At 49.2% G+C, this 13,296-nt stretch overlaps 1 protein-coding gene across 1 annotated transcript in view; it reads left to right on the forward strand.

Annotated features, from left to right (window-relative positions):
* LOC134413087 (BRISC and BRCA1-A complex member 1-like) overlaps positions 1-13,296 on the forward strand; it is a 165,024-nt gene that overhangs the window by 117,106 nt on the left and 34,622 nt on the right. The gene's annotated exons all lie outside the window — the stretch shown is intronic.

The following is a 13,296-nucleotide window of genomic DNA, read 5'->3' on the forward strand; positions in this document are numbered from 1 at the left end:
CTCCGGCGGCGGACCCCGGCGGCCATGGCGCGCGCGCGCGGCGGAGAGGTGCGGGGGCTCCGGCGGGGAGAGAGGGAGGGGGAGAGAGGGACGGAGGGAGGGGCGGGGGGCGGCACGTCCGGGGCGCGCTCGGCGGCGGCGGGGCGGCGGGGCGGCGGCGGCTCCTCCTTAGCGCATCGCGGCGGCGGCGCTGGAGCAAAGTTCAGGCCCCGGCGAGGACTCCGGGCTGCCGCCGCCGCCGCCGCCGCTCGCTCCTCCCTCGCCGGCCCTCCCCTTCCGCCAGCCCAGGCCGCCGCCCTCCGCCGCCGGCCGCCCTTCCTGCTCGCCGGTGGGGGGCGGAGAGAGGAGCCGCGTCTCTGAGCGCGTGCAGAGGGCACCTGGGCGCTCCTTTCTTGGGAGGGAGGGAGAGTGTCTCTGACCGTGGACAGAGGGCCCTTGGGTGCTCCTTTCTTGGAAGGGAGGGAGAGAGTCTCTGAGCGAGGGCAGAGGGCTCTTGGGTGCTCTTTTCTTGGAAGGGAGGGAGAGAGTCTCTGAGCGCGGGCAGAGGGCACTTGGGTGCTCCTTTCTTGGGAGGGAGGGAGGGAGTCTCTGAGCGAGGGCAGAGGGCCCTTGGGTGCTCCTTTCTTGGGAGGGAGGGAGAGTGTCTCTGAGCGCGTGCAGAGGGCCCTTGGGTGCTCCTTTCTTGGAAGGGAGGGAGAGAGCGCGTGCAGAGGGCCTCGCTTTCTTTCAACTTTATTTCTAGTCAGGGAGGAAAAGGGGTGTCTCTTGAGTGCGCCAGAGGACTCTTGGGCTTTCCTTTTCAGGAAGGGTGGAAGAGTCTCTGAGCAAATGCAGAGGGCCTTCACCCACACCTTCCCTTTTTTCGACTTAATTTGTGAGCAGGGAGAAAAAGGAGTGTCTCTGAGTGCATGCAGAGGACTCTTTGGCATTTTGGAGGGGGCGGAAGAGTGTCTCTGAGCTCACACAGAGGCCCTCCCCCCTCTGGTTTTCCTTCAGCCAGGGCCGAAAGTGTCTTGGAGCACGTGCAGAGAGCCCCTCTTTCTGGCTTTCTTTTGGCTACAAGCCAAGACTTTCCTTTCTGGGTGGGGAGGAAGGGTGTCTTTGAGCACGTGCAGTGAGCATGCTTTCAACTTAGCTTTCCAGGCAGGGAGATTGGAAGGGTGCCTCTGAGCACATCCAGAGGGCACCTCTCTCTGGCTTTCTTTCAGTTGCAAACTGAAACTTTCCTTCCCTGGGCAGGGAGGAGGACCCAGTTCCGCTTGGAACTGAACTGCTGAGGAGATGCACTGGCAACAACCCTGTAAGGTAGGCTAGGGTGACCTTCAAGGATTTGAACTCATGTCTTCTCCAGGGCTAGCACCTGCCATATGACCTGGACTACAACTCCCATCAACCCCAGACAGCATAGCACACTGGGTACCCTTGTCTTCTCCCAGAATGCCAGCCCCCCCCCCCCGTGGTTAATTTCATGTCAGCCTTTTGATTTCTTAAGGGTGCAATCTTGTGCATGTTTAGACAGGAAAAAAACACTACAACTCCAGCGTACCCCAACTAGCATGGCTAGCTGTGGCATGCTGGGATTTGTAGGACTTTTAATTTCTGTCTAAACGTGAATAGGATTGCGTCCTAAATTGAGTAAAAAACCATTTTGTATGCAGGAGATTAATCAACTAAAAAAAACAGGTTAATCAACTAAAATACTCAAAATCTATTTGAGGGGACAGGGATGAAAAAGCGAGGAAATGGGATTAAAATACCCTGCTTAATTTTGTTTATATTTTTATTTTGAACCCAATAACTCACCAGCGTCACAACAGGAGGATGTTTCGTGAAATGCTCAGGGCATTGCACTAAGGGGGTGGAGACAGATTAGCTCTGTTCATTATTATTTTTGCTCGGTAGAAGGGTCAGCCCGGGCTTCCATGCTTGAGCGACGCAGCGGAAAAGCATTCAGTGACTTGTTTTTTTGAAAAGGCCTTTAGACTCCCCACGCACACAGCCGGTGTGCAAAAGGGTGAGAAATGATTGCATATTTGTTCCATTATGGATGATCGTGGCGCCTGACAGCTCAAGCAAGTGGAGGGGGAAGGAGTTTTAGGTGTTTTGCCATCTGTGTTGGAAACTGCTCTCAGGAGTGTTGTTAATCTCGACCCCCATGCTGTGAGTTGTGGGACTTTTTTCCCCATCTAAAGGCGAATAGGATTGTGTCCTAAATTGAGTAAAAACCATTTTGGATGCAGGAGCTTAATCAATTAAAAAAAAAAAAGCCAGGTTAATCAACTAAAAAAACAGGTTAATCAACTAAAAAAACAGGTTAATCAACTAAAAAACAGGTTAATCAACTAAAGAAGGTTAATCAACTAAAAATAGTCAGACTTGACTGAGGGGACTAGGATGAAAAGGAGAGAACATGGAATTAAGAATAGATTTTAAAAGAAGATTCAGGAGAGGAATGAGCGGCCTGCTTAATTTTGGATATATTCATTTTTAATACAATATCTCACCACCACCAAAGGAACATGTTTCATGAAATGGCCCATTTTTCGTTTTATTTTTTATTACATTTATATCCTACCTTTTTTCCTGCAAGGAACCGAAGGCGGCATGTATAATCTTCCTCCTCCTCTCTATATTATCCTCACAACAACAACCCTGTGAGGTGGGTTGGGCTGAGAGTCTGTGACTGGCTCAAAGTCACCCAGTGGGTTTCCATGGCTGAGTGGGGACTAGAACCCGGATCTCCCGACTCCCAGTCCAACGCTCTAGCCACTAGGCCACACTGGCCCTGAGTCTATATATCCCAGTGGCCCTGAGTATCCATTCATTTCAATGGAAGGTGTCCCCCCTTCGCCTTAATAGCCCTGCAAGGAGGGGATTTCTCACTTAAAGCATTTCTTTTTTCACATTTGCAAATGAATTGTAATTAAGTAGCGACTGCTGATCTGAGCTGGCCTGGCATGGGTACAAATTAACAAAAGAGCTGATCTGAGATGATTTGGAAGAGTCTTTGCTTCCTGGGACATTTCAGTAAATTTATTTATTTATTTATTTATTACATTTCTATACCGCCCAATAGCCGGAACTCTCTGGGCGGTTCACAAAAATTAAAAACATTCAAAGTATAAAACAACAGTATAAAACCATAATATAAATACAATATAAAAGCTCAACCAATTATTATTGGTTGAGCTAATTGCTAATCCTAGCAATTCTTATTTTTTAAATGTGCACATATAGATAGAAATGAGCATATAGAGATTTCATGGAAAGGTGCGTCCCAGGGGCCCATGCGCCTCCTCGGTTGCAAAATGCACCTTTGCAGGACAAGATCCGGAAGGGGAACAGGAGGGGAAGCAGGCCAGGGCGTCGCACCGAGCCGAGAAGGTTTTCCAGGGGCGGCAGCTGGATCACTACATCCACGTACTTGTCGCCTTGTGGTAATCCGTCAGGGCCTTGTCTGGCCGGAACGGACGCCTCTCTCCGTCCAATCGTTCAAACAAGACCAGACAAGCCGAACACATCCCCAGGGGAAGCAGGCCGCGCCCGCCGTCCAGCCACCTGGTCCCCTCCATCGAATCAACCCAGCTGACCTTCTTCGCACGCAAACACACGAAGTTGCAGCGCAGGGCGTTAACGATTAACGGGGGGATGAGGCAAAAGCCATCAGCACCCTTCAACTTGCCCAGATCCCACTGGAAGCAGCAGGTGGATCTTTATTAAGACGCCAGTTCAGGTTTATTATGGGAAGTCAAGCCTGCCAACGACATGTCTGAGGCCAGGCCTTGTTCCATTTCCCCCCAAGACTTTTAAATGTATTTATTTGTGGATTTCTGAGTCGCCTTGCGTCTCAAATTGGCAACTAAAGGTGCAGTCCTAGGCCGTGTTTAGACAGAAAAAGGCGTACAACTCCTAACTGAAGGTTGTAGGACATTTCCTTGCATCCTTAATGTGATATTTTAATATTGTAACGAAGCGGACTGATTCGTGAATCATGATTTATTTATTTCCTGGCCCGGAAGCCCTGGATATGTTTTTGCTTGAAGAAAGCTCAATGTCATAATACCTGCATACAACCACAAAAGACATGCAAATGTTTGGACACATACAATTTCTGAATTACAATACACACAATGGCTTCTGTCAACCTCCTACAATAGAGACTATCAACACCAGAATGCTTTTCAACTTACAGGTCTTTTCCAAGTTGATGTAAAAACACCTTCTAATTCTTTGGGGGGGGGGGCGGAGGAATAAAATCTTTTTATCGAATTCCAGTTTGACTAGCGGGTGGTTGACAGTATTAATTGCACGTATTGTAATTCAGTAGTTGCATGTGTCTAAATATTTACATGTGAATGATGGTTTACTTAGTTGAGCCTTCTATACTAAGTCAAGGGTTACAATATAAGGGCTGTGCCGTGTTTGGAACACTCTAGTTGCAATTATAACAGTATATGATTATGATTAGTAGTAGTGGTATTTTATTAGTAGCTTCATCATCAGTATTACTGATGGTTCAAATAGGGCAGAAAGCTAGCAAGAAAGTGGGTTAAAACAAGGATAAACTTTGTAAAGCAGCCCAAAGAGGAGGAGGAGGAGGAGGAGGAGGAGGAGGAGGAAGAGGAAGAGGAAGAGGAAGAGGAGAAATGCCACACACATCTGAGATCCTTGAACTCAAATGCCTTTTCTCTGTGTTCTGACCCTCAAGAGACTGTTTCTCTCCTCCAAGTGATCCAGCCTTCCTCAACCTGGGCGCTCCAGATGTGTTGGACTGCACCTCCCAGAATGGCTGGGGCATTCTGGGAGGTGCAGTCCAACACATCTGGAGCGCCCCAAGTTGAGGAAGGCTGGATTAGACCTTTTGCCAAGGAAGGGTGAAAGCTAGCTGCTCAAAAAAGTGTGCAGGAATCATGTGTGTTCAGAAACCACACGCGTTTTGTAAAAGATCATCAAAATCAGAGCTGTGTCCTAGCGAACATCCATGGACCGTCATTCCTGTGGGTGGTACTGTATTTCTTCGGTTGTAAGACACCATCGATTGTAGGACGCACACTAATTTCAGTACCACCAACAGGAAAAAAAAACCCCAAGATGCACCCCACTTTTAGAGATGTTTATATGGGGGGAAAAGAGTCGAAGAAATAGGGTATTTCCAAAAAAAGACCCACCCATGTCAGGCTGGACATATGGACACTGCTGTCTAAAGAAGGCCTAGAAAAATATCTTCAATCCTGTTTAAAATGTATCTATTTAGGAAGCTCGTGCGTGTGTGTGTGTGAGAGAGAGTGAGTGTGTCTGGGCTGTATGGCGAGAGGCGTCCGAAGTAGAAACGATTCGGGGAGCTTGACCCAACTGCGAAGCCACGAGGCGGTGCTTTCTAGAACCTTCTGCTGACGCGGAGAAGCCTTGCCTCTCCCGGCATCTGGCCGGCTTTTCTCCTGATTTATGGCCTGCGCTTTGGCCTCTCATTCCGTTCCCATCGCAGAAAGAATAACCTGGAAACAAAAGACGAAATCGGATCCCTCCGCTTCGGGGAGGGGAGAGGCTCTCCTCCCTGGACGGACCCCATGTTTGTTTGGACAGTTCTGTGCAGCTGGCGACGGCGTTTGATCTCCGGAGGAATCTGGGCCTTCGCGGCTCCCTCCCGTGTCGCTTGGCTGCTTCGGAGGCACAAAAGCAGGCCGCGGAGAACCTGGTTCCTGCACCTCTTTTTCTGTTTATGTTGTTATTTTGTCTTTGCTGACCCCCCTGCCTGCCCCCTTCCGCGTCCCCGGGGACTCAAACGTTTGATTCCTTCATGCGTAGATAAACTGGATTTTATGGGACGAGCGTCGGCGTTATTCTGGAAGTGCTTCGTTAGAAGAGGATCTAGGCCCCGTGACTGCCTTTTGGGGGGCCATGAAAAGAGACTCCGTGGCAGCTTGCTATAAAAGAAGATCTATGTGACACTAAAATAACGAAGAGAAAAGATGTCATTCAAACTGAGAATATGATGGGATAAATTCCTTTCCCTCCCTCTGCACAATAAAGCAGAGGGAGAGAAAGATATTGCCAAGAGAGCTCCGGCTATTGGGCGATATAGAAATGTAATAAATAAATAAATAAATAAATAAGTAAATAAGTAAGGCAGGGTGCTTGTGCTTCCCATGCCCAAGGTTCCAGTTTTCATCTCTGACTTCTTCAGGTAGAGCTTGGGAAAACCGTATCTGAAACCAACAAAAAATCATTGTTTTATGATGATTTTAATTTTTGTGAACCGCCCAGAGAGCTTCGGCTATTGGGCGGTATAAAAATGTAATAAATAAATAAATAAATAAATAAATAAACCGTTGTCCATGACGGAGCTAGACGAGATGTTGAGCTTACTCCGAATTGGGCTGCTTCCTTTGTTCGTATTTCAATCAACACTTTATTCAGAAGAACCATGAGGACTAGCAACTAGCAACCCTAAGCTAGAAGAATCTTATCTTCTCCTTAGGAGGTGGACCCATAGCTCAGTAGGAGAACAAGAACTTTGCAGGCAGAAGGCCTCAAGGTAGGGCCAGGAGATACTCCTGCCTGAAACCGTGGAAAACCTCTTGGCAACTTTTTTGTGGCCATGGGCACATTGGTAAATTTGAGGAGCTGTCTGGGGCACCATCACAAAATGGCTGCCTTAAGTAGGCATGTCTAGTCCCAAAGGACACTTGCCTAGAGACATTCATGGAAAATTAAAAACATCAGCAGGGCCCTGAGGCTGGATCAGACCCAGGGACCATCTAGTCCAGCACTCTGTTCACACAGGGGCCGACCAGCCATCGGCCAGGGATGAACAAGCAGGACATGGTGCAACAGCACCCTCCCACCCATGTTCCCCAGCAACTGGTGCACACAGGCTTATTGCCTCAGATACTGGAGGTAGCACACAACCATCAGAGCTAGTAGCCATGGATAGTGAGTTCCATAGTTTATGCACTGTGTGAAGATGTCCTTGTTGGGAGATTCTCATTGGGGCATCTGGCTGTCCACTGTTGGAACCTGGATGCTGGGCTTAAGTAGGCCAACCGTAGTCTGATCCAGGAAGGCTCTTCTCCTATATATTGCCCTAAAAGCCTTTATCAAGTTCATAGAAACCATAGTCCCTATTGAGCCCTTGCTTAACTCAATCAAATTTCCTTATCGCTTGTTCTGCAATCTCACATTGTAACCTGGCTGGGGATGATGGGAATTGGCAGTCAAACACATCTTGAGGACACCAGGCTCGGGAAGGCTGTTCTGTTGACAAGCAACCCCACTCCCAGGAAGTTATTTATAACACCCACCTTGAACCACTTGTGGTGAACCAGCGTCAATAAATTTAAAATCCGACTCAACATCCAACATGAAGAACCAAGTAAAAGGCTGGGGGAGGGGTCATTGGACTCCAGCTTCTCTTCTACCCCCACCACATTTACATCTCCCTGGCTTGGCTCTGCTTAACATAACACCTTGAGCAGCAGGCAAAACCCTGATCTTGGTAGAGTCCTAAACACACAGTCAAACTTACCAATCAATTCTAGTTGGGCCTTCTTTTTTTAAGGACAGTATATCCACTGTTTAAAGGACAAAAATGTCAACAGTAGATAAACTTTTAAGGGACAGAGAGGTGTGAGAAGCTATGGGGGGGGACACAGGACATTCGGCCCCCCTAGTTTTGGCATGCGCTGTTGCAAAGGTGAAATTGCCCTCATTCGGTGCAGAAGAGCCAGACATGCGCAGCGTTGCGCTTGAACGTCAGGAACACCCTGCTGTTCTTCCCACTCCACCCAGTCACAGTTTGGGGGAGGAAGGGGGGTTTGCGGAGGGTCAAGGAGTTGTAGTTTCCTGGGATGGTCTTGGGGGGGGTTCTTGAGGGCCGGGTGCACCGCCCCACCCACTCACATGTGGAGACCTCTGCCCTTTTGGCCTCCGAGGCCAAGTTAACATTTGACCTTGTTGGGCCCTGGAACGCAAGGGAGGGGGTGCGAATGGCGCCCGACAAAAGGAAGCCCCCGAAAGCAGTTGTTGAGAAACATCTGTTCGGACGGAGCCAAGCGGAGATTGGAGAAGCGGTGTGAATCGGGGACGCAGCCAAACGCAGCGAGGGGGGTGGGGCTCAGCCCAGCCTTTTCGGGGCTTTTGCCAAGCTGGAGGGCTGACCCTCCTCCATGGGCACGAAAGGTTCCTGGAAGGCGGTAGCGGAGAGCAAAGTCCTTCTTACGCCCGAGAAAAACACATGGATCATCCTGCTGACTGCACTTTTACTGGCGTTAAGTTCCCCCTTGAAGGAGATCTCTTGGGCGTATTGCCAGCTTTATTTGTTTATTTATGTATTGATTGTATTTCTCTACTGCCTTTTTGAAGACAAGCCAGGCGCCTAAAGCATCCCATTAAAAACGGAGCATCACATGAAAAACAGTATTAAAAAGCAAAACAACCATTTTAAGGGACAAGCTAAAAAGTTACAGCGTGACCCTCTTTGTGAATGCAGGGAGAGTGGGCTGCTATTATTATTATTATTACTATTATTATTATTATTATTATTATTATTATTATTTGCAATTTTTGTGTTTATTGTTCACAAGAGTGGACACCTGGTAGCTCTCCAGTTGTTTTGGGCTACAAATCCTCAACCGCCCTCACCGTTTGCGACGCTGGCTAGTGGCTGAAGGAGCTCCACAAATCGTTTTACTCACATGGAAGTTGAGCAGCAGCAAAGGCAGATGACTTAAATGCTCCATCCAACCAATCTCCAGATCCTTGCTGAGCCCCAACTGACTGGGATAGAATCCATCTAGAAGTTTGATTCTATCTCCAGAGGCACCAATCAGGATAAGGGTGTGTGTGTGTGTGTTTTTAAATCACACTACATGTGTTCATTGGTGCTGTTACATGATTCTCAGTCTGCATTCAATTTCCCTCTGACCTCAATTTTTATAAATTCTCCCAGGCTGCTGCCACCCTATGTGCGGAATAAAAAACCCTGAAACTTTACGTAATTCTCCAAGCATCTGATGAAAGTGGGCGACAGTCCACCAGTGTTCCTGCCAGGATAAATGTGCTCCTCTTTCAGTTACTGTTTTTGCTGCAATAGGCTGAACTCAGCTACCCCTCTGGAAATGCTTAAGGGCAGCCGGCAGCCTATTCCACCCCTTTACTCGGAGCCATGAGGACTAGAATGTTGCATGTGTGCAGCAAAAGGTTTCCGTGAATTTAGTGGATCTGCAGGGGAAGTCATCACTAGGTTCAGAAAACGGGGAGATGGTGGTGCAGTGCCACTTGCTCGTGGAGCCTTTGAGAAACTCAGGCAGCCGTCCGGGTTTCCCACGGGATATTTTGGGCCTTCAAAGAAGAGAGGCGGACAGGGAGATTTCCAGATCCCAGCGCTGCAGCCGTCTCTGGCTGTTCTCGCGATCCCACGTATGTTGGAGGCAGCTTTAAAAAACACACAACGCCGTCACACAGCTGAGCATTTGTCCTCCGTGTGGCATTGAGGACACATCAGGCCGGGAGACGGACTCCGCAGCGATGTGAACAAATGTTTTTGGCTCGTTTGCCGCAGCGGCTGGTGCAGACCGGGTGTGTGGGGGGGAGTGGTTGGAATGTGGAAAGGTTTGGAAGCGAAACACACACACACAGCTGCTAGGAAATGACTCTGAGCCGTGGAAAGAAAGAACTGAAGACCCGGTAGCAGCTCCGGTGGAAAAAGAGCGCGGGAGTCAAGGCAGCTGAGTGGACGGGTGCGCCTATCCCAAGTTCGAATCTTACCTTTGCCATGAACTCAATGGGACGACCTTAACCCACAGGCATTTTATTATATTTAGCAGTATATAAAAATCACAAATAAAATAATAAATCGCCCCCCACTCACGAATTACAAGAGGAACGGACCTGTCCTAGTTGTGTTAGCCACTGTTCTTTGAAGGTGACCATGATTTGGCTGAAACTGAGGGTGGGGGATTTGATGAAGGGACCTTCCCTACTTTTCCTCCTCATAATTTAATGTCCCCAAATCTGCAGTTCAAGGTGGTGGGGTATGTCATGCTGGCCTTCCTCACAGGGTCGTTGCAATGCCTATTTTAGGGAATGTGTGCCAATCAATAAACACTTGAAATGTACCATACACCCTCGTCCTTGGTGCAGTAGCAGCCTAAGAGACCAAGCTGTGAATCAGGGAGTCCCCAGTTTGAATGTTACCCTTGCCGGGAACTCGGTGGCCTTAGGCAAGCCACTCCCTCTCAGCCTCAATCCCACCATGCCTAACCTGGGAGACAATAATGCTGACTTGCCTTACAGGGACGTTGTGGTGGTTGTAAGTGGATGTGGAACACTTCCAAGCTCTCTGAGCAGTTCAGGGGCAGTACAATGCTGAGTATCACAGCGGGGGTGCCTGTGTGTGTGTGCTACGTGAGCCAAGATAAGGTGGACAGCATCAGCGGAACTCACCGCCACATGATTTTGGCACGGGGCACTAGCTCAAGTAGCTTTTAATAGGCGGTTAGACAAATTCACAGAGCAAGAAGTGGAGGAGGAGGAGGAGAGACCAAGAGCTAGAACACAGAAATGTGTTTGTTTTGCAACATTTCTTTACCCCCACGATGGATCCTGCTTAATGAGAGCAGGGCTCCTCTGAGGAGCTTCTTCTACCACCCTGGGTGATAAGCGCCACACCTTGGACAGCTCCTTTACAGGTCGGACTGGTTTGGGCTGAAACCCGGAGCGGCTTCACCGCTCCACTGATATTGGAGCCCCCAGCCTCCACTGACTGGTCCAGGCCTGGAAGGCAGCCCAGAGCTGAAAGATGAGGCTTAAAACATGGCCTCCTCCATCCATCCCACCCCCCAACACCCCGGCCTTTTCATCCCGCTCTCAAATCAAGCTTGACCTCTCCGCACAAAGCCCCCTGGCCCCAATTTGAATCTGAAAGGGGCTCTCGGGAAAGAGCACTGACCTTCAACCTGTGGGTCAAGCCCTCCATCGTGGCTGTCACCGGGGCCCGGGACATGTTCCCCTGGGAAACCTTCTGGGGCGGGCAGAAGAGGTGGGGGAAGGAGGGGGGCACAAGAGCCGGCGTGGGGAAAGGCCGTCTCGGGGGCGACCCACAAGCCACAGCGCTGCGGCCGGCCGGCTGGGGTGTCAGCGTCCCTTGGGGAGGCAGGATTAGGGGGAGAGATAATGAAGGAGGAGGGGAGGGCGGCCGGCCAGCAGACGGTCAGACAGGTAGCCAGGAGTGACCCAGGCGATCGATATTCACGCAAATGGCTGGATAAAGGAAGGGGAGAAAACGAGGCCAGAAAAATGAAAAGAGAGAAAGGAAAGTGAGAAAGAAGGACAAATAAATGAAAGACGGAACGAAAGGAAGAAGAGAAAAGGAAGGAAGGAGAGAAAGAAGGACAAATAAATGAAAGACGGAACGAAAGGAAGAAGAGGAAAGGAAGGAGAAAACAGCGGGATAGATAAATGAAGAGAAGAAAGGCAGAAGGAAAAAAGAGGGACGGACAGGAGACAGAAAGACAGATAGTGTATACGAAAGAAGGAAAGAAGAAGGAAGGAGACAAAGAAAGACAGGAGAAGGAAAGAAAGAATAAAAAGAGGGAAGGAAGGAAGGAGACAAAGGGGCAGATAAACGAAAGGAGGAAGGCAGTGAGGACTTGAAGGGTTTTGGCTTCACTGGGTTAAAGGGTAGTCATTTGTTTGCTTGTTTCATTTACGTCCTGCCTTCTGCTAAAAATGTATTTATTCCTTGTTATGCCGCCTTATCTGCTCAAAAGCCACCATGCCGCATTGCACAACAATCGAAAACCAACCTTAAAACAATAAAAACAAGAACGTTGAAAGTACTGCTGAAAACAAAACACAGACATTAGAGCAACAATCTGTTTTAAAACCCTAAACGTCCAAGATGCATCGAGAGACTCTGCAGGGAACAGTAGTAGGTTGTTTCCTGTTTCTTGCAGTTCCCCCGTATGGGGCTCCACACGGTTCTTGCACCATCTCGATTTTAGGTTCAAAACAACCCTGCAAGGTCGGTTGGGCCCAGAGCAGGCAATTGGCCCAAGGTCATTCAACTGAGCTCAGTGGTGGAGCGGAGTTTTGAACCTAGATCTCCACACCCCTAATCGGAAGCTTTTTCCCAGGCTTCTCCAACCTGGGGTTTTGCAAATGTGCAGGACTGGAACTCGCATCTCTCTCAGCTGCTTTTCCAGCCAAGAAACTCTTCGCAGCTTCTACATGAAATGCAGCTGAATCCAAGTCAAATTTGAAAGTCAAGAATCCTGAGAAAATACACCGGGGGTTTGAAGTTGTACCTGGACATTTGTCTGAGCAGAGGTGCATATGGGTCGCCCCATATGGTAAGAGGCATTCTATTTCCATTTCACTTACAGTGACTATTTCTCCAGTAGCATCTATCCATATCAGTTAAGCTTGCGCAGTTTCTATGTGAATCAGCCAAATCCTTTTTGGGTGGATTTGATTCGGTGGCCATCGTCTTTGGGGACACGAGGTTGCAAGGCGGAGAACCCAAATGTAAGATCCTGCAAATCCCTCGGTCCTCCCCCTGCGTGCCCCTTCCTTGAGGGTCATCTCTTGAGACCAACTGAAATGCAACCCGGTTCAAGGAAGCACCAGATGGCCTTAACCTAGAAGAAAAGTGTGTCGCCATTAAATTCAGAGCCTGTTAACTGAAACTGATTGGGGTTATATACCAATTCCTGGCAGGGTTCCAAACACAAGCCTGCAGCAGGCTGAGAAATGAGAAGGGGCGATGTGTGTGTGTGTGTGTGTGTGTAGACATAAGAGGACATTGCCCTGATAATTCTGTCAATTCGTCAAAACGTGGGATCCAAGAATTCACAGACAGCCTCCGACTTTTTTAGGATGCCATGCACCGTGTGAGAGTGACACACAGCTCTGGCCTCTTTTGCTGGCCTTGGCAGGTAAACGCAAAGTTAAGCCTTGCTGGCATTTTCCGCCTCTTGCTTTTGCTCAAAAATAAATTGGAAGAAGAGGTACGGAGGCTTCAGAAATGAATCCCAATCTGCCATCTTGGCACACCCAGCACCCAAGGCCCTTCCCACAGATTGGCGAGCCAGGGGTGGGGGCAAGGGGTATAAGCCCCCCACCCCACGACGTGTGCGTGACACACACACGCTCCCTTGCCCACATTTCCATCTGAAAGCCGCGCCAAGCTCGGATCGGCTGCCCTTTGACACTGGGACCCCGGCCGGCAACAATGGAAAACTTCAAAGCACGTTTGGAGGAAGGAAAATTAATCACTCCTTGTCGTGGGTCAGTTGC

The sequence above is a fragment of the Elgaria multicarinata genome, chromosome 23, assembly GCF_023053635.1.
Source record: "Elgaria multicarinata webbii isolate HBS135686 ecotype San Diego chromosome 23, rElgMul1.1.pri, whole genome shotgun sequence".
NCBI lineage: Eukaryota > Metazoa > Chordata > Lepidosauria > Squamata > Anguidae > Elgaria > Elgaria multicarinata.